Here is a 21,707-nt window from a genome sequence, read left to right on the forward strand (position 1 = left end):
CAACGACTCCCTTGCTTTCCCCTACTCCTCACTTCACGCAATTGCAGCAACTCCAGCCACCACTACCTCACGCAACCACCTGCACTCACCCCTCAACAACGCATCAGCACCCAACTGCAATCACCACCTGCTGCCCCTCCAAATCAGCCACCAAATCTGCCACCGCACCACCCAGCAGCAGCTCCACCATCCTCCATGCAAACACCAACAACAACCCCAATTATCACTTTAATCCCACCACCAATTGCAACCACACAAAGCAGCCCCTGCTGCCCTTCAATTAACACCAAATCAACCACCAACACACCACCAATTGCGCCTCCCTCTCCTCCGCAAACCGCCGCTGCTCCTCCTTCGTTCATACCTCAGCCGGTGCGGGCGCACAATAAGCGAGTGCGGCCGCACCCAGCTGGGTATTACTTGGACCGTTGATCGGAGATGATGAACGGCTGTGATGGTGTGTGATTCGATGATGATGAATGATGATAGTTGCGTGCTGATGATGATAGCCGTGAAAATCATGGGATTATTCCCCATTTGGAGGAGCAGCAATACTCTCCGTTTTCCTTTTCATTTCTTTTATTTTTCTTTCTAATTTAGTTTTCTTTTATTTTTCCTTTTCTTTCATTAATTTATTTTATTTTCTTTTCTTTTCCTTTTCCTTTTATTTTCTTTTCTCTTTTATTTTCTTTTACTCTTGTATTTATAAATACCCATTTTTGGGTAGAGAGAGAGACAATTAGAGAATTAGAATTACAATTAGATCATTTTCCTAGATTACTTGAGAGCTTCTCTCTCTAGTTTTTAGGGTTAATTTTAGGAGTAGATTTTAGAGAGAGAAAGTGAGGAATTTCAATGGTGATTGAGAGATTGAAGATCCAATGGTGACAATTGTATTGGAGATCTACTCTATTATCAAAGAGCATTTCTAAACTCTATCTCATTTATTGCTTTGTTTAATATTCATTGTTTGGATTGTTGATTTTGATTGAAATTTTATGATTTGATGATTGATTTTGGATATTCATGTTTGTATTGGTAGAATTGATGATCATGTTTGAGTAGTTGTTTGGTTAGGGATTTGGTGAAGCTTATGATGTAATGAATTGATGTAAATTGGGGATAATTGATGGAGTTGATGATGTGATTAAACTTGGTTGATTGATCATGAGCATGTGTGTGATTAATTAAAGAGTAGCTAACTTTGATTATTGCACTAGATTGCATTGTAAGTTCACATTGATACGGACCATTGATTTGTGGCTTGCAATTTACACGATTGAGGTGTCTTGTGATGTTTCCTAGCTAGAGTTTATCGTAGTTGACGCTAGTTAGACCTCTAGGAGAATATCTTGATATGCTCTTTTGGTTGCATGTTTGATCTACCCTCACATTGCTTGACTTAGTCGACTTTCCATTCCAATTTTCTATGTTCATTGCTATTATTTGCGAATCCTAATCCCTAGCTCCTTATATTTGTTTGGTTTCCTCGTTTAAGTAGTTGTTAGAGTAATCTTTTATCCCTTTTCTTCGACCTAGCTTAGGCACATAATTGGAAGCACTTAGACATTACCGTTCCTTTGGGTTCGACCCTTGACTTACCTCTATACTTGTATTTAGGTTTTTTGAGTGTTTATAAATTTTGTTTGGCTTAGGGATGATTAGCCCGACGACCTAGTTTTCCCCACGTCAAAATGGCGCCGTTGCCGGGTAACGGTGTCTATGTTTGAGTGTTTTTGATTGCTTGAGTCTAGGTCTTTGTGTATACTTTTCTTTTATTTGATTTTTGCTTGTTTTGTATAAAAATGGAAAATACCTCGTTTCCTCAATTTGAGAATGACTCATTTTGGGTGTACTTTAATAGACTAGAGGACTTCATTAGTCACCATGGTTATGATCTTTGGGAGGCTTGTGAGATTTGTTATCATAATTTGACTAAGCAAACTAGAGACATTGTTGAAAGCATGTTTAATGGTAGATTTCGGGCATTGTCAATTGATGATGCTTGGGATTTTTATGTATGGTTTGCTAGAGATAGTTATAATCGTGGTCATGGTTGCTCAAATGCTTCTATTGATGATTGTTATGGTCCATGTTCCATGAATAATGAATATTGCGTGCCTACTTGTGCCCCCATTCCCCATATTAATGATGCCACTCATATCTCTAGTGTTGATCCTCATCACATGCTTGCTCATAATTCTTTTCCTCATTATGCTCCTCAACTCCCTTCACCTTTGAAAACCTTGGAGCCTAACATTGAGTCTTCTTATAATCAAATTGGTGGTTCTTTGAGAAAATTGGAGATGAATTCTAATTTGGAACCAAATGAGATGAGATATTTGGAGATTGTAAGAAGCCAAATGGAATTGTTGAAAAAGTTGGAAGAGAGCAATGAGGTTGTTTTTAGAAAGAATGAGGAGATGGAGAGTCAATCGTCATCAATATTGAATGTAAATGAAGTTTCTACTACTTTGGTAGATGTGGAAGATGATGATGATGATTGTTTTGCGAGGCCTAAGGTGTGTGAGGAGGACATTAGAGAGCCTATGAGTGAGGAAAAGGGTGTAGAGATGGATGTTCCAAAAGAGAGTTTGCATTTTGAACCTCCTTCCCAATTTGAATTTTGTTCCATTGACCCTTTACATGGTGTTGAAGAGAAACTAAAATGGTTGACTTCTCTTAATTTTGAGGAAACATTAATTCAAGTTAAGAAGGACGGGACATTGCAATTTTTGAAGTGTGGAGAAGTTGTGGGGAGAGAGAGTGAGGATGAGAAAGATGAAGTAGTTTCCATGGGAGATTGGATGTTTGAGGGTAATGAGAACCAAGAGGTTTTTAGTGTTGAAAAACCAATTGAAGAGTCCATTTCCCCACCCACCTCCCTTGATTTCAATTTCATTTCCCCATTCCTCAATTTTGAAGACCAACCTTCTTCCACCCCATCTCCTTTGTACGATGATCATGGTTTCTTTGAGGGTGAGGCCTTGAGCTTAGATGATTTTGACGAAGAAGAGGTTCAATGTGATAAGGTTGAGGAGGTAGAACCTACTTTAGATGATTATGAAGATGAGAGTGAAGTGTGTGGTGAGGTTGAATCTCCAACTCCTATCTCAAATTTTCAACCATTGCCCTCCTCTTTCACCTTTGATGACCCTTTCTCTTCTACATTATCCACCAGTGAGATGGATGAGGCCTTTTTAGAGGGAGATTGTACTTCTCATGATTATTTTGAGCTACCTCCTGTAGACACCCATTTGTGTCTCCCTAAAACCAAACCCGGTGATGAATTCCTTTCACGTCGAACCATTATCGAATGAGGTGAAAGTGGTTGAAAGTCGAGTGTTGCGGTTTAGTTTTGTTTAAAATTCTCTTCTCTCTGTTTTTGAAAATAATTCTATTTGTTTGAAAATAGTCAAACCAGTTTAGTTTGGTCCATAATTAAGGTCCAATAATAGTGTAGTTGGATGGGGCTCGAAATGACCTTTCCAACGATATATTATAAGCTCAATTCCGATGAATATTGAGGAAGTTATGGCCAAAATACTAAGCTGGGCCCGGTTAATTATTTAAATACGGCCCAATGATCTAGAGGAAGGCCCAATGTTAATTATTATTCCTAAAATTATTAGGATTAATTATAATTTCCTAGAAGTTTCTAGAAGATTCTTTTTAATTCTAATATTATTAGATTTAATAATTATTTATTTTAAATAGACTTTTATTTGGAGTAAAATATTATTTTATTATCTTAAAAATATGTATTTTATCTTCTGTACGGATTCCGTAGATCAAGTTGATTAAAGATCGGATTCCGCGTGAAGAAAACGCGCTAATACAGGTTGTCGCCAAATGACAAGTTTGTCGCCACGCGACAGACCCTATCGCGTCGCGACAGAGTCGATTCCCGGCGACAGCGTGTAGTTTTATTCCTTATCAAATTCTATGTTTTTCCGGACTATTTTCATTATAAATAGGGTCCAAATCCCTGTTTTCAGAATCATCAATTCTCATCAACTCTCATCCTTAATTCTCTCTATTCTCTCTTGAGCAATATATGCTTTCTTTCTCCCTCTCTTTGTAAACTAGCTTTTTACATACAATATTCCGCATTCACAAGATCTTGAAACACCTAGCCAAGTTCGAAGTTGCCTTCGTCCTAGACGTGCAAGGTTTAATATTTTCTTAGGGTTTGGTCCCAAATCTAGTCTAAACTTTGTAACTCTTTCTTTTAATTATTTAATTTAGTTCTTTGATTTATTTATTTTCATTGAAGTTTAATAACTTGAGTATTTTGTTATTAGAAAGAGGTACGAGGCTTCAAAGTAAGTAGATTAGCTTACTCTCTATTTCTTTCACAATGTAGAAAGCATGTTTATTATTGATTAATTCCTAGTATCATGTTAGGATGTTGTTTATTGATTACTAGTATCATGTTAGGATGTTATTTTATGCTTTCTAGTGTCATGTTTAGGATGCTTTTACTCTTTCTAATATTGTGATATCATGTTAGTACCATGTTAGGTTTAAAGCTTTGATCTTTATTGTTTAGTGACATGCTAGGATTTGTTATTAATCTTGTTAGTATCATGCCTAGGATCTTGCTACTATTATTAAGCTTTATTATGCCTTATCATGATTATGATTATTATTATTTAATATTGCTTTATTATTTATGTTGCTTTATATATTATTGTTATTGCTTGATCACACCTTTTATGATTGTTAAAGGGAATTTGTACTTGAAATCACGCTTAATAAGATAATTATTAATTTGGTTTAGGCTAATGTGATTTTAACTCTAGTGATCGCCAATAATAGTACTATTTGTGCATTAATATTCAACCAACATAGATAAACAGGGTAGGTTCAATATAATGTTTGTATGTTATTCGAAAAGCGCACATGAATACGAGAAGAACAAAGTAGAGGCCTATTTTATAGGGCGGGTCCTTTCTTTTGTAGATTGGATTCGTACCCTTATCCCCGGACCCTGTTTGGTTCAAGACCTTATGGAGTTGATGGTCCTTTTGGATTGTCTTTTGGGTTTACAAGTTCCTAAAACTTGTTGGCGACTCTTTTGCTCTCTTTTCTTTCCCTTTGGAACGTCACCGTACTTTAATGTATGATCACAGTGGGGTTCAAGTTTGGGGTCATAATGCTTGAAATATTTCCTACAGTTTTTGGCGACTCTGCTGGGGAGGATTTCTATTTATATTCCTGAAATTTATTTTGGCAATTATTTAGAATGAGCGGATGAGACTCGAAAAATTCTAAGTATTTCATGTGCGTGATTTGATTAACATTATTGTCATATGCATTAAAAGGTCCTCATGGGAGAGCCCCATGAGTCAATCCATAGGAATTTTACACGTAGGAAATTTGAGAAATATCTTTCATGAATCGAAAAGATGGTGCGAAATCTGGAAAATTCGAAGAACACAGAAACTTGCCAAGGCATGTAGGAACTAGCGTCTAGAAAACAGGGCTTGTCGCCCGTAAAAAGTTTCTGTCGCCTGGCGACAGTTCTGTCGCTTGGCGACAGAGGCTTTTTTGCGGCGACAGTCCCTGTAGTCTGGCGCCAAGTTCTTCTAATACCGAGCCAGGGGTCTGCCTTCTTGCTTTGACCATTTCTAGCATTGTTGGCTTGATTTTGCTTATTGATTGAGTCCTTTTCTCACTTTTCTGAACCCATATGTGTTCTACATATGGAAATAACCCTCTGAGGGTTCCTGCTTCACCTGCCCAATGGAATATCCCACTATCATGTGCAAAGTTCAAATTTGGGTACGTGCAAAGTTTGTGAATCCACCAAACCATGGAGTCGAGTTCGATTTCATCACGAACTCGCGGAATCCTGTCCATTCGCTCCAACCCTCACGGTAGGCTTGTGTGCAATGCATATGGATTCATAACCATGGACCCTTTTGACTTAACCCATATCCTCGAACTTTAGAGAACTAGAGCCATGGTTAGGTTGCAAACTCATCATATTGTGACTATGTGAACTACTTGTGCACCCTTGCTTGTATATATTATATATGTGTTAACCGTTTGTTTGACTTGTGTTTTAAGACTAAATAAATTGACTAATGACTAAAAGGACTTTGTCTAATTAATTAATTTTGAATTAATTAAAGGCTAATAAATTAATCAATTCGACTTAGTACGACTTTCGGCATGTCCATTTAGAGCAAAATTACTGGAAACAATCCAGATTAATGTTCCAGTAATGGCACATAAATTTGGACTGTGGCGCTGCACTTTAGTGTCTGTCGCCTGGAGACAATTTTTTCGTCTGGCGACAGGCTTTAAACAGTGGCGAAAGTCCTGTTGTTTTAGCGACAGTCCAGTTTTCTTGCTCGAGTCATCACGACGAGTCTAATTCACAGTCTACTAATCAGTTTATCGATTTATTAATGGTTCAAACCACGTTTAAGTCTTTAATTGAGTTTAGGCACTTAAAGTCTAATGGTCATACACTAAGAGTCAAAGCATGTCACTCACACACACATAAAGCAAACACATAACATGTTTGTCACATTATGACCATGTCTAGAGAGTCTTGAATGCGTGTTTTCCGTCATTTTTTTAGGGGGGTAAGTCGGATATTAATCCTCCAATTTTAAAACTTCATTAAATTTTCCCTTAAAATATATACCCCATTTTTTGCCTATTCTTTTTTAATTTTTAAACCATAAAGTCAAGTCAATTAGAGTCAAGTATTAAAATAAACATGGTTTAACTTACAACGCGTGGACAAGAAAGGAAGGGCGTTTAATCAAGGACAACACTTTTGTTCAAGTCTTACTTTTTGACAAACCAATCGGTAGGAAAAGGAAAGCTAAGAAGGCAATGGCTAGTCAAGAAGAACTTAATGAGGTCAAGGGACAGGTAGCCAACTTGGCTGAGATGTTACAAAACTTATCGCTGCAAATAAGTAATCCTGAAAAATAGAAACAAATGGACCTAATCCAGGAAAGCTTGGGCAAGCTGTCCAACGACTTTAGATTCCAAGAGATTAGCTCCCAAGGGGTCTCGGTGGATAAGGACCTTCTCCCACAGAAGTTCAATCCCAATGACATCCCTAAATTTAAGGCTATGGGTAACCCTTATTTTCATTTAAGAGCTTTTAAAACTATAATGAACATTAAGGGGATAGATAGAAAAGCATTTCACTCTGTATTTTCATTATCTTTAGAAGCTGTATGTCAACAGTGGTACTTTTCACTTGATAAAGAAAAGACCTCTAGTTGGGAATCTATTGTAAGTGCTTTCATTGAAAGGTATAAATGCAATATACAAATTGAAACCGATCATAGAGAGCTAGAAATGCTAAAGCAAAAAGAAAATGAAGGTTTCACCTCTTTCTTTAATAAATGGAGGGAAACTACTGCAAAAATGGTTGAAGTACCTAGTGAGAAAGAATCTGTCAGGATGTTCATTAAGAACCTCCAAGAAAAATATTCTAAACATCTAAGGTACCAAAGCAATTTAAGTACCTTTAAGGCCGTCTATGATATTGGTATTAATATTGAAGATGACCTCGCTAAACAAAAAGCTGCTAATAATAACTCAAATAGTGGCTGGAAAAGTAAGAAGAACGACAATCCTTCTTCATCCAAAACCACCCACTCAAACAATGTTAGCACCTTTAATCTAAATGAAGTTCTGGCGATGAATAACAATCAAGCACAAAAGAAACCATTTAGGAAGAACTATACTCCTATTGGTATGAGTTATGACACCGCATTTGACCGCTTACATGCAAAAGGTCTTATAACTCCTATTGGACCATTTGGGGACCCACCTGTCGAAAGGAGAACGGCTAGCTGGAACCCAAATGCACATTGCAAATATCACCATGGTAGGGGTCATCCTACGGAAAATTGTTGGAGGCTAAAGGAAGCCATTCAAGACTTGATCGACAGTAATAAGCTCCCATTGCCCCCTGCAAGCAAGAAGCCAAGCATCAACACCGCACCGCTGTCGGATTCCTTGGCTATTTCCGACGAAGAAAATCAAGTGGATCCATCTAGCCTCATAGAGCCTATCGAGACCATTGAAGAAGAAATCTTCGAAGATGCTCTCGAACCCCATGGCCAAGAACCTGCAACTAAGAAAGAAGTTTTGGCGTTGACATCAATATTGTCGGAAATGTACAAATTGCTATCACAAACCTTTGAGGCCATAAGAGAGAAAAACGAGTTACTCAAAAATAGACCTCCACCCAAGAAAAAGAAACCTTTTTCTCTCCAAGTGATTGACACTCCCAGGAAAAATAATAAAGGTTATACTCCAATTGGGACGTCGTACGCTAACATGTTCAAAATGCTCTCCGAGAATGGTAAAATTCAACCTCTCGAACCGAGACCATTTGAGTCACTAAAAAGGATGGACAAATACTATTGTTCATACCATCAATCAGGGGGACATACAATAGAACACTGCTTCAAGTTCAAGGACTTGGTTCAACGTTTGATTGATGAAAAGAAATTGGTCCAACTTCCACAAGATGCTACAATCAATGGAGTGTGGGACAGTGATGATGAGGATGTTTACCTTAAAGACATTGAAGAGACTCCTCTATCAACAATATACCCAGTAAGTGACATTTAGGACGAGGAAGATTCTCCCATAGATGTCCTCACCAGGTCCGGGAGAATACAACCTCCCATTTCAACACAACCTATACCTACTATCCAGCAAATTCCCGTGCCTATTATAGAAGACAACGATGTTGTCAAACAGCTAAAAAAGACTAAGGTGGAAATGAACGTATGGAAGCTCTTAGCCACATCCCGAGAGCATAGAGTTGCAGTCATGGACGCTTTGGCTAAAGTGGGCATAGATTCGGACACTACTCCTGAGGGACTTGCTAACTTCCTCACGAGTGATCTCCCAAGTCCAATTAACTTGGTCACTTTTTCGGATAAGGATCTACCACCGGAAGGTGACAAACACAATAAAGCTCTAAATCTCACAGTGATATGTAAAAGGATGAACGTTCCTATGACTCTTGTGGATAATGGTTCAGCAATTAATGTTTGCCCACTGAGGATCACAAGAATGTTAGGAATAAGAGATGAGGATTTATCCCCATCAACTCAAGGGATAAGAGCTTATGATAACTCACGCCGTCAAGCACTAGGAACAATCACCATGAACATAACGGCGGGTGCAATTGAACATGCCACCACATTTTAAGTAGTGGATATCAAGGCATCCTTTAACTTGCTATTGGGACGCCCTTGGCTTCATGATCTAAAGGCCGTCCCTTCATCCCTTCATCAACAAGTAAAAGCCATAGTTGGAGGAATTCCAATCACCATTGATGCTTCATCCATGAGAATCAAAACAGTGGAAAATCCACTAATTAATGTGGAGCATGATGAAAATGATGAAGATTTGTGGGGCTTTAGCGAAGAGGTCTCCTTAATAGAGGAAGATGAAAGGACCCTTCTTCATTACGACCTCCACTCAAACATGACAACTAATGCTATTCTAAGAAAACAAGGACATTTTCCCGGAATGACTCTAGGAAAGAAGAAAGGAATAGCTAAACATATGGGACTACCTGGCCTCCCTAAATTGGATACTTTCGGACTTGGTTTTGAACCAACTCGCGAAGACCTTAAGTGGGCCCAGGAAAAATCAAGAGCACGAAGGAATGCTCGTGCACAAAAGAGGGAGATACCCATGGATCAATATCCTCTCACCTTAAATGGACAATTTATAAGAGAAGGAGAAGATTATCCTTGTCATGAATTTCCTGAACCCTTCGTTTTAAATGGCATAAGAGAACCCGGGTTCGAGATCTTTTTGGATTGTTGCTTCCTAGACGAGATCCCAGCTCCAATTTATAAGGAGAAGGCGCCCCCTTGCTTTGACTTTAATGTCATGGGACTCCTCTTTGGAAGAGAAAAGAATGAGCCAAGATACGCGGAAGATTATTCTTCGCTCATTCAAACGGTTCTCCAAAGTGAAGGCTTTGATCCCTCGGAATTTATCACTCCAATAGAAGATCAAGAGCGTGGATGGCGCAAGACGGTGAAAATAACTACTACAAATGGAAGGAAGATTTCAGTAACTACAAGACAAGGACCAATGTTCGAAGAATCGTCTGAGTCAGAGTCTGAGTTAGAGTCTTCCCCTATCGAGTCTTCCAAACCTTTAGTTGTAGCACCCTCGCCTTCTATTTCTACTCCTAGGATAGTTAGCAATCAAGTCCCGACGGACATTTCTTTATTTGATGTAATGATTTCTGAATTCAATAATATGTCTTCTTCCCCGTATTCTTCTTGTTTTTCCTTATCTAAAGATGATGAGCATTGCTTAACTAATGATGAAAATGACAAAGAAATAATTAAAGCAATGGAAACACTTGAAAACAAGACACCAATAATTGAGGATACAAAAACGGTTGACATCTCAAAAGATCCAACCATTAAAAGAGAAGTTAAAATCGGACTAACACTAAGCAAAGATGAAAGAACCGATTTAATTAATCTACTTAAAGAATTTATTGATGTATTCGCTTGGTCATACGAAGATATGCCAGGCATTAATAGAGAGATAGCTCAACACACAATACCATTAATTCCAAGAATGAAACCTGTAAAATAAAAGTTACGTCGAATGAAACCCGACGTAGCTCTTAAAATAAAAGAAGAAGTGCAAAAACAAATAACTGCAGGTTTTATCAGGGTATCTAAATACCCCGAATGGGTCGCCAATGTCGTCCCGGTTCCGAAAAAAGATGGTAGAGTTCGAATGTGTGTCGACTATCGAGATCTAAATAAGGCAAGTCCAAAGGACGACTTCCCTTTACCACACATCGATATTTTGGTAGATAATACAGCAAATCATGCGCTTCTCTCGTTCATGGATGGGTACGCAGGATACAATCAAATCCTCATGGCTGAAGAAGACATGGAAAAGACGACGTTCATAACACCTTGGGGTACTTACTGCTACACGGTAATGCCATTCGGGTTGAAAAACGCGGGTGCTACTTACCAATGAGCAGCGACTGCCCTACTCCATGACATGATGCATAAAGAAGTGGAGGTTTATGTGGATGACATGATCGTAAAGTCAAAACACCGCCCAGGACACCCAATAGCCTTAAAAAAAGTTCTTTGAAAGGCTAAGGAAATATAACATGAGGTTAAACCCCTCCAAATGTGCTTTCGGAGTCACCTCAGGAAAACTCTTGGGATATGTCATAAGCTCTAGAGGAATAGAGATAGACCCCACCAAAATCAAAGCAATCATGTCCATGCCACCGCCCATAACCGAAAAGCAAATTCGAGGATTCATTGGCCGGTTGCCATACATAAGTAGGTTCATATCCAAGCTAACCACAATATGCGAACCAATATTCAAGAAGCTTAAGAAGAATGTACCAATTATATGGGACGATGAGTGCCAAAAAGCCTTTGAAAAGATCAAAGCCTATCTCTCGAATCCTCCCGTATTAGCTCCAGCACTCTCTGGAATACCCCTAAGGTTATACTTAACCGTCACCAAGGAAACCATGGGAGCCATGCTTGCACAAGAGGTAGAAAGTAAAGAAAATGCTATTTACTACCTAAGTAAGAAAATGCTTGAGTATGAGACACGCTATACACCATTGGAAAAGTTGTGCCTCACATTGGTGTGGGCCACAACTAAATTAAGACATTACATGCTTGTACATACCGTTTATGTAGTCTCACGAATGGATCCCCTTAAATACCTATTCGAAAGATCTACACTTAACGGGCGTATCTCAAGGTGGATAGTGAATTTGGCCCAATTCGACATAAGGTTCATGCCTCAAAAGGCAATTAAAGGATCAGTGGTCTCGGATTTTCTAGCAGATTTCCCAATAGAAGATTTGACACCCTTGGAAGAGAATGAATTCCCAGATGAAAGTTTAATGATGACAGAGGATGATACATGGACTTTGTATTTCGATGAAGCCTCAAACCAAAAGGGATGCGGCGTAGGAGTCTTACTAGTATCACCTAAAGAAGAGCATGTTCCTATATCATGGTTAGGATTCCTAAGGAAATTGAGCAAATGCCTTTAACCATAGAAAAAAGGCATAAACCAGCGTACATTCAAACTATAGAAGACGATGAAGTGATCCAAGAAGAAGAACATGAAGAAGAACCATGGTTCATAGATATACTAAATTATGTCACCAAAGGAGAATATCCTCCTCATGCTGACAAAAGAGCGAAAAGAGCACTAAGACTTTTAGCTTCCCAGTTTGTACTCATAGGAAATGAACTACACAAAAGGGTACCTAAAGGTCGAGCTTTATTATGTGTAGGCAAAAAGGATGCTCAAAAAGCTATGAGAGTAGTCCACGAAGGAATATGTGGAACACATGTTAATGGCAAAATGCTAGTCCAAAAGATAATGCGAGAAGGGTATTATTGGACTACCATGAATAAGGATTGTCATCAATATGTAAAGAGATCTCCCAAATGCCAAATTCATGCAAATTTGCAACACATCCCACCATCTCTACTCTACACCTACACTTCACCATGGCCTTTCTCTACATGGGGAATAGACATAATTAGAAAGATCACACCTCCCGGAACAGGAGGTCATGAATACATCTTAGTCGCAATAGATTACTTCACAAAGTGGGTGGAAGCACAATCATATGCTAAACTCACCGCCAAACATGTAGCACTCTTTATCGAAAGGAACATAATTTGTCGATACGGAGTCCCACATGAAATGATAAGTGACAATGGAACTCACTTTCAAGCCGAATGTGAAGAATTGCTACAAAAGTATGGTATTCAACATCACCATTCTTCTCCTTATAGACCTCAAGCAAATGGAGCAGTTGAGGCCGCTAATAAAAATTTAAAGACAATCATTGAAAAAATGACTGAAAATTATAAGGATTGGCCTGACAAACTTCACTTCGCACTGTGGGGTTATCGCACGTCAATCCGATCATCAACAGGAAATACGCCATTCAACCTAGTATATGGAATGGATGCCGTACAACCTGTAGAGTTAGAAATACCTTCTCTACGCATTGAGTTAGAAAGTAAGCTTGATGAAGTCGAATGGACTAGAGCACGGTATGAAGAGTTAATTCTACTCGATGAAAAACGACTAGAGGCTCTACATCACACCCAATGTTATCAAACCCGGATGGCTAGACATTTCAATAAGAAGGTCAAGACTAGAAATATCAAGGTTGGGGACTTGGTATTGAAAGCACTAAGGAAAAATGTTTTGGACCCAAGAGGCAAATTTAGGCCTAATTGGTCCGGACCATATATTGTCAAAACAATCCTGTCAGGAGGCGCGGCTAAGTTAACTGACATGGATGGTAATGAATTTTAAAACATGACAAACCTTGACCAACTTAAGAAATACTACCCATAAGTACTTGAGTAAAATACTCAAGAGAGCTATGTTTGGCCTGATTCCTTAAACAAAGGATACGTAGGCAACCCAAACAGGGTGTGGCCACTTTAATTTTTCAAAATTCTCTATCCCCGAGATAAAAAATACATGTCTGCAAAATTTCAAGACTGGCGCCAGAAGATAGCCTCTGTCACCAAGCGACAGAGCCAATTCGATGGCGACAGTAAATCAAATAGTAGCGCTAAGTTTCTGCGAATGTCTGGGAAAGTTTTGTACATTCTGGAAAGTTATTCGACAGTAAATCAAATAGCAGCGCTAATTGTTTTCATTGCTTTATTTGAAAAGTTAAATAAAATAAAAGCTGAAATTTTATTAATTAATAAAGAAATTACATTATTGATAAAATAAAAGCTGAAAAATTAAATAAAACAAACTTTGTCTAATAAATCAAAGGAAAAGCAATGCTCTATTCTTTTTTCTCCTTGATTCTCTTCCAATTTTTGTCCTCATTCTCTTCCTCTTGATCCATAACCTTTGCTAGGAGACATCCATTAGAAGATCTACACTCTATTTTAGTATAGATAGTTTCCCCCTCCGCTAAAACCCCATGTTTCTTCTCTACCCAAACTTTCTTTTCCGTAGAGTCAACCTTCCTTTTTCCTTTGTCTTTCTTAGAACTTTTCTTCCTTGGCATAATAGGAGTTTTGAATTCGCTCCTTTCCCCTAGGCGTTCCTTAGCAGGGACCTTTTTGTCACCTAGACGATTCTTCACATCGGTCTTCTCAATCTTGACTTGAGATTTCTGGAATTTTCCATCAAGCCATTGTTTCACTTTGTTTGACAAACAAGGTGGATCCTTGTGGGTAACCACCTCCCATAAGGGTCTACCACTCCAATATTTGTCAAAGCGCTCAACCTCTTGTGACACAGGAAATTCATATGGACGGCGGAGATCTCCTGTAGGGATGTTTTGTGCAAGACCATATTGTCTCCTAACTCTACAAGGAAAATAGAAAGTCAATCTTGACAAGCTCGGGAGACGACAGTATGCTTGGTTATTACAACCAACCATCGCCTCAATCCTCCACCAAGGGATGACCCAGTTTATGGTAAAATCACCGGCAGCAAACACCTTGCTCCATTCACGGCGACCTATCTTCAAAAGTCGTTTCTTTCGCCAGACTATGCAATTTGGAATATATGTGTGTATATCGTTAGGAGGATTAATTAATTTTAACCTCTCCATGAGCCATATCTGTAAAATATGCATTTGATTAGTATTACAGTGTAAAAATATTTTAGTTCTTTGTAATTAAGAATAGTATTATTTTATACTTGCAATAAAATTGGAGAACCTCGAAAAGGTGCTCTTGGATTCTTTCTTAATGCATCCAACCATAGCATGGTCTCTCCAACAATTAACGGCATTGAATTTCTCCCGGATTCAACTTGTTCTATAACAGATATAATTATTGCTTGGCCTTCATTATCCTTACCACTAACTAAAAGGAATTGGTTAAACATACAAAAGAGGAAAGCTCTTCTCTTATGGACACGAAATTAAGGATTAGGATTGTCATAAAAATAATGTGCAAATTCTGTCAAATCAACTACATTGCCATGCACTATATTTTTTAAGGCCATACCCCTTAGATTAAAGAAGCATTCAAAATCTTTATAATAATATTCACTTACTCTAGGCATTACCGCAAGATCTGTGGAATAATAGCCTATAATGGCTCCAAATTCTTCTGGTAAAGGGCATATTTCATCATGGAAAAATCTAAAACAGTGAGTATTAATGTCCCAATAATCTATGGCAGAGTAAATAAAGTCCATGTCAAGACTCACCCCCTTTATTCCAAACATACCCCCCATGCGGAAAGTATCTAATGCTTTTTTCTCTTTAGAAGTTAAAAGACGACACCAGTCATTCATGTATCCACAAAAAGTTCTTTTAGCTAAAGGCATGATTACTAGTTAATTAATTAATTAATAAACTGGTTAAATTATGCAGTAAACGGAGGATTCGGGGGCTATTTATAAGCTTTTTTCACAACAGAATTCAATTTCTGTAAGAAATAGGAAAAGTACCTCTGTTGCCAGGCGACAGGTTTAATTACGTGGCGCCAGTATTTTTTCTTCGCAGCGACACCTACTACGCGTGGGAAACCGTGTTTTTACTTGCTTGAATTCGACTTTGACTTGACTTTTTCCTTTCTTATCCATACACCCTTATTATTATTATTTTTATTATTATTATATTTTATTAAGCTTAATTAATTTTAGGCTTATTTTTGGTAATTATACTTTTTTCCTTCGTTTTTTTCATTTCTTTTTTGGGGGAGAGAGTCGGTACCCTCCACTAATATTAAAAATGACGGAAATTTTCCGCAGAAGTTACACTTTCTCTCACACTCACATGCACAATAAAAATGGATAAATAAAAACAAGAGATGAAATGTTAATAAATAATAAGTGCATATATATACATAGTGTCTAATACATAAGTCATGTAAATAAAATAGACAAAGTCCTACAAAAGTCAAAATAAATAAAACACAGGTACAACTACGGTGCCGGAGGTCGCAAGTCGCGAGGGACACCAAATGTATCAAAAAAAGTCCTACTCCGCGGAGTATGTCCATCATCGTCCCCTGAACCACCAGGCGGCGCAAATTGCAACTCAGGGCCAGGCCACCTAACCTCACCCTAGAACCCGACAGAAAGAGGCTGGGGCTGCAAAGGCTGCTGCGACGACGAGCCAAACTCGTACGTCCCACCACCCATCCCACCTCGAATGGTCGGCCCGGTCGGAGCATCCTCAGGTGATGACGCTGAGTCCTCTACAGCGGCGGCCTCAGAACGACCACCCCGACCACCAGAAGTAGTCCGGCGACGCCTCGAGTCGGACCTAGTAGTCTTTCTCCTAGGCTCGGGTCTCGATCGAGTGCGTGGAGAAGGAATAGGCTGCCCCTGCAAAAGTAAATCAAAGTTAGCAAGTGCAAAAAAAAAAATAAAAAAAAAAACAAGTCAAAAATGATAAATGCAAAAAGTAATACCTCCTCAGCATCGTTGCTACGACAGGTAGCACGGTTCCGCAACCTCACAAGCTGGCTGCGAAAGGCGTCTATTCACCTAGCCATAGCCGTCACCACCTCGCGAGAAAACTGCCTAAGTAACCAAGTCAGTAACAATTATGAAGCAAACATAAAGATAATATATGAGAAGTTACTTACTCGAGTCTGGTGACGAGGAATAGACCGCTCCAGAAACTGCTCTCCCTCTGGAGCCGGCGGAATAAGCTCCTCGATCGACCCATACATGCCCTGGTAGCGTATGGACATCCTCGGAGGAATGAACTCCCTAGGGCCAGCCTGCGAAGAATAAAAAGTTAGAAAAATACTTGGGGGCTACCTAAAGAAAGATAAACCAAAAGAATAAAAGCATACCGCTGCCTCCTCTGAAAGGACAGGAGCCGGCGCTAGCAACGGTAGCAGGTCCTCCTCATAGCTCTGCTCGAGGAGAACGTAGGACCTCCAAGGGGTACCCCGAGTAGGTCCACTGGCACGATCCCGCTGCAAGGCATCATGAAACATGTGCCGGGGTGGAGGAGCAGGAACAACAAAAGTGTCTGAGGAATGATGGATGGCTACCCTCTCCCCTAGATAGACCACCGCGTCGTACGTCCCCAAAAAGTAACGACGCTCAGCTGTGTACTGTGCCGCCAGCGCAGAGATAGGAAAAGTAGCCCAAGGCCGATAGACCGGGCTAGGCTCCTGCAAAAATCACTAAATAAGGCGCTAATACTAAAAGATGATAAAAGAAAAGTATGAGTTATGAAAACCTACCGAGAGGATCATCTCTCGAAGGCGTACCACCTCCGGTGGACCTCTACGGCCTCCCCAACTGGCAGCAATGGGGAGCACGCGAGGAGAAGGCCTCGCAGGCGCAAGAGAAGGGAAGTACTCGTAGAACCAAATCTATATGAAAATATAAAAATCAGTAAAGATTATGCTTCTAAATCTAGAGTTAAACCTCAAAAAGCGAAAGGAGATGTACCTCTACAACCCTCCAAAAGCTGGAAAGGGCTACCTCTCCAGACAAGGCCTTGTGACGACAGGAACGCCGCAAGCCCAGTAGAAAGTCCGCGTAGGCCATGCTGGCCCAATCATATGTCCCGACCAAGTGAAGGTCGCGAACAGCGGACAAGTAGTAAAGAAGTACTCTACTACCTCGATCAGGGGAAAACGTCCCTGACAGCAGAATCAGCACAAAGATGCGCACCCGCTGCTCTCGGGTGGTAGCATCATCCTCAAAAGCTGCAACCAGTGTGCAGCGACGAATGCATCGGGAACTCAGCTGTCCCGACTGAGCCTCAGCCTGGGCCCGAACAACGATCGGCCCCAACAACTCCTGAACGTCCGGCGAATAGACGGTGACACCGGCGTCAAAAGGAAGAGGAGTAGACTAGAACTCTAGCCCCGTAATGAGGCTGAAGTCAGCTGGAGTGACTGTCATCTCACCCCAGGGAAAATGAAAGGTGTTGGTGGTGTCCCAAAAGAACTCCACCAAAGCTCGAACGACGAGGTTACCCCCATCGTATGAAAACATGGCCCGGGTTGCCTGCAGGAGAGGAGTCAACCCACATGACTCCAAAAGACGACGAAGCCCCTCATCGCGACTGATGAAGTTGTCGTACAGAGAAATGATGGTGGAGTTACCCGAGCCGTGGCTACGGGTCCTCCCACTCGCAAGCCCACGTCGAACTCGCTCCGACAAATGATGAACCGGCGCGTGGAACAGGGTGCGCTCGTCCCAATCCGGCATGAGACCCAGCCTGGAAGTAGAAGGCACGTCCTCGCCCTCACTGGTGGGCTCGTCCTCTCGACGCGTGTCTCTCGACCGAGAACCAGAACCACGTCGTCTAGCCATGATAAAGTATATAAAGTAATTAAATTTAAGGCTCTACAGTATCTAAGGTTCGCCTAGGCCGCATGATACTATGTTCGCAAAACAGAGTATGTAGTACTAAAACAGAGCAAAAATTCAACCAAGCATGAAAGCATTTTTCGAGCAAATAAACAATTTCTTGCAAACATATGATGAATATTGTGATAAATTGTACAAGCAAAAGCAGTAAAAATGCAAAGAACGACTCACATTGTCCTTCACGACCTTAAGAGGTCCAACAATGGTGAACCGTTTGTTTCTTCACCAAATTGAGTCAAACAAGTATCAAAATACTCCCAAGGCAATATACAAGCATAATTAAACAAATTCAAGGCATAAAATTCAACGAACAAAGCAAATTAAGCAAGAGCATTTTCGGAATTTTTGAAAATTCGCGAACAAGAACGCACAATTCATCAAAAACCGAGTAGAGTTTGAGCAAAACTTACATAGATCGGGAAAATAGATGAGAAAAGCTTCGATTTGCAACAGTTTGAGCGAATTTGGTTGAGAAATGAGCAAGAACGAGTGAATCGAATTTTTTGCGAAAGAATGAGAAGCAGAGCAGCAGCGGAAATGAAGAAGAAGACGGGTTTTAAAACCCCAATTCTGTCGCCAAACGACAGAATTGTCGCGAGGCGACAGACCCTGTCGCGTGGCGACATGAGCAAAATCTCGCGACAGGCGTCTCCTGCCAGCGCTGGAGTGGCGACAGAATGCTGGGCCCCTCTTCATAACTTTGTGGGTCTATTTTAGCCATTTGGGTTCCTTGGTACGCCAGTTAGCCCCTTTAAGCAAAATTGACATGATTTAATCAGCTTTATTGCAGTTGCATTAAGTGATCGACTTGATGAAAGATCGTCTCACTTAGCTTAAAGCGCCTAAGTATTGGCTCATAACAAGGCACCGAAATGATGGTTCGATAGAGGCACCGAAATAATGGTTTACAAAGACAGAAGCACCGTAGAATTGGAACAAACAGAAACAGTAATAATGATAAATATATTAAGGGTCAATATGCAGAATGATTCTTTGGCGATGTCCCAACATAGAGAGGAGTTGTCTAGTGGCGAAATACGGCCGTGGCGAGGTAATGTCACAAATTTTGGAGATGGCGAAGCAAGGTCACCTTCGACGGTCCCTCAAGGTAAAGAAGAGATTGTCTATAGCGGCGATGCACTGCCATGGCGACGTACGGCCACAACCCTGAAGATGACGACATACAGTTATTTTCGACGATGTTCCCGAAATACTGTGGAGGATTGTCACCAAGAATATTGAAGACGACGACATATGGTTATCTTCAACGATGGCGTTCACGAGGCACTGTGGAGGTTGTCACCAGCAACAAATGAAGCAGCAAAATGGTTACGTTCAGAGACGTGTGCTCGACGGTGCAAGATACGCGTTACTTAACTCTTTTATCTGTTTAAATAATGATTAGTTTGCAGGTAACGGCGTTATAAGAATGATTTGGAATTGCAGAACGTTTTGAATCATTCTCCGTCCCTATCGATACTTTGACTCTCGTTTTTCGAAACATAAGTTTCTTCAAACTCAGTCAAAGTGGGGGCTTCTGTAGCCACCCATTTGTGTCTCTCCAAAACCAAACCCAGTGACGAATGCCTTTCACGTCGAACCATTATCGAATGAGGTGAAAGTGGTTGAAAGTCGAGTGTTGCGGTTTAGTTTTGTTTAAAATTCTCTTCTCTCTGTTTTTGAAAATAATTCTATATGTTTGAAAATAGCCAAACCAGTTTAGTTTGGTCCGTAATTAAGGTCAAATAATAGTGTAGTTGGATGGGGCTCGAAAAGACCTTTCCAACGATATATTATAAGCCCAATTCCGATGAATATTGAGGAAGTTATGGCCAAAATACTAAACTGGGCCCGGTTAATTATTTAAATACGGCCCAATGATCTAGAGGAGGGCCCAATGTTAATTATTATTCCTAAAATTATTAGGATTAATTATAATTTCCTAGAAGTTTCTAGAAGATTCTTTTTAATTCTAATATTATTAGATTTAATAATTATTTATTTTAAATAGACTTTTATTTGGAGTAAAATATTATTTTATTATCTTAAAAATATGTATTTTATCTTCTGTACGGATTCCGTAGATCAAATTGATTAAAGATCGGATTCCGCGTGAAGAAAACGCGCTAATACAGGTTGTCTCCAAACGACAAGTATGTCGCCACGCGACAGAGTCGATTCCTGGCGACAACGTGTAGTTTTATTCCTTATCAAATTCTATGTTTTTCCGGACTATTTTCATTATAAATAGGGTCCGAATCCCTATTTTCAGAATCATCAATTCTCATCAACTCTAATCCTTAATTCTCTCTATTCTCTCTTGAGCAATATATGCTTTCTTTCTCCCTCTCTTTCTAAACTAGCTTTTTACATACAATATTCCGCATTCACAAGATCTTGAAACACCTAGCCAAGTTCGAAGTTGCCTTCGTCCTAGACGTGCAAGGTTTAATATTTTCTGAGGGTTTGGTCCCAAATCTAGTCTAAACTTTGTAACTCTTTCTTTTAATTATTTAATTTAGTTCTTTGATTTAATTATTTTCATTGAAGTTTACTAACTTGTGTATTTTGTTATTAGAAAGAGGTACGAGGCTTCAAAGTAAGTAGATTAGCTTACTCTCTATTTCTTTCACAATGTAGAAAGCATGTTTATTATTGATTAATTCCTAGTATCATGTTAGGATGTTGTTTATTGATTCCTAGTATCAGGTTAGGATGTTATTTTATGCTTTCTAGTGTCATGTTTAGGATGCTTTTACTCTTTCTAATATTGTGATATCATGTTAGTACCATGTTAGGTTTAAAGCTTTGATCTTTATTGTTTAGTGACATGCTAGGATTTGTTATTAATCTTGTTAGTATCATGCCTAGGATCTTGCTATTATTATTAAGCTTTATTATGCCTTATCATGATTATGATTATTATTATTTAATATTGCTTTATTATTTATGTTGCTTTATATATTATTGTTATTGCTTGATCACACCTTTTATGATTGTTAAAGGGAATTTGTACTTGAAATCACGCTTAATAAGATAATTATTAATTTGGTTTAGGCTAATGTGACTTTAACTCAAGTGATCGCCAATAATAGTACTATTTGTGCATTAATATTCAACCAACATAGATAAACAGGGTAGGTTCAATATAATGTTTGTATGTTATTCGAAAAGCGCACATGAATACGAGCAGAACAAAGTAGAGGCCTATTTTATAGGGCGGGTCCTTTCTTTTGTAGATTGGATTCGTACCCTCATCCCCGGACCCTGTTTGGTTCAAGATCTTATGGAGTTGATGGTTCTTTTGGATTGTCTTTTGGGTTTAC

The sequence above is a fragment of the Chenopodium album genome, chromosome 17 (genome assembly GCF_948465745.1).
Source record: "Chenopodium album chromosome 17, dcCheAlbu1.1, whole genome shotgun sequence".
NCBI lineage: Eukaryota > Viridiplantae > Streptophyta > Magnoliopsida > Caryophyllales > Amaranthaceae > Chenopodium > Chenopodium album.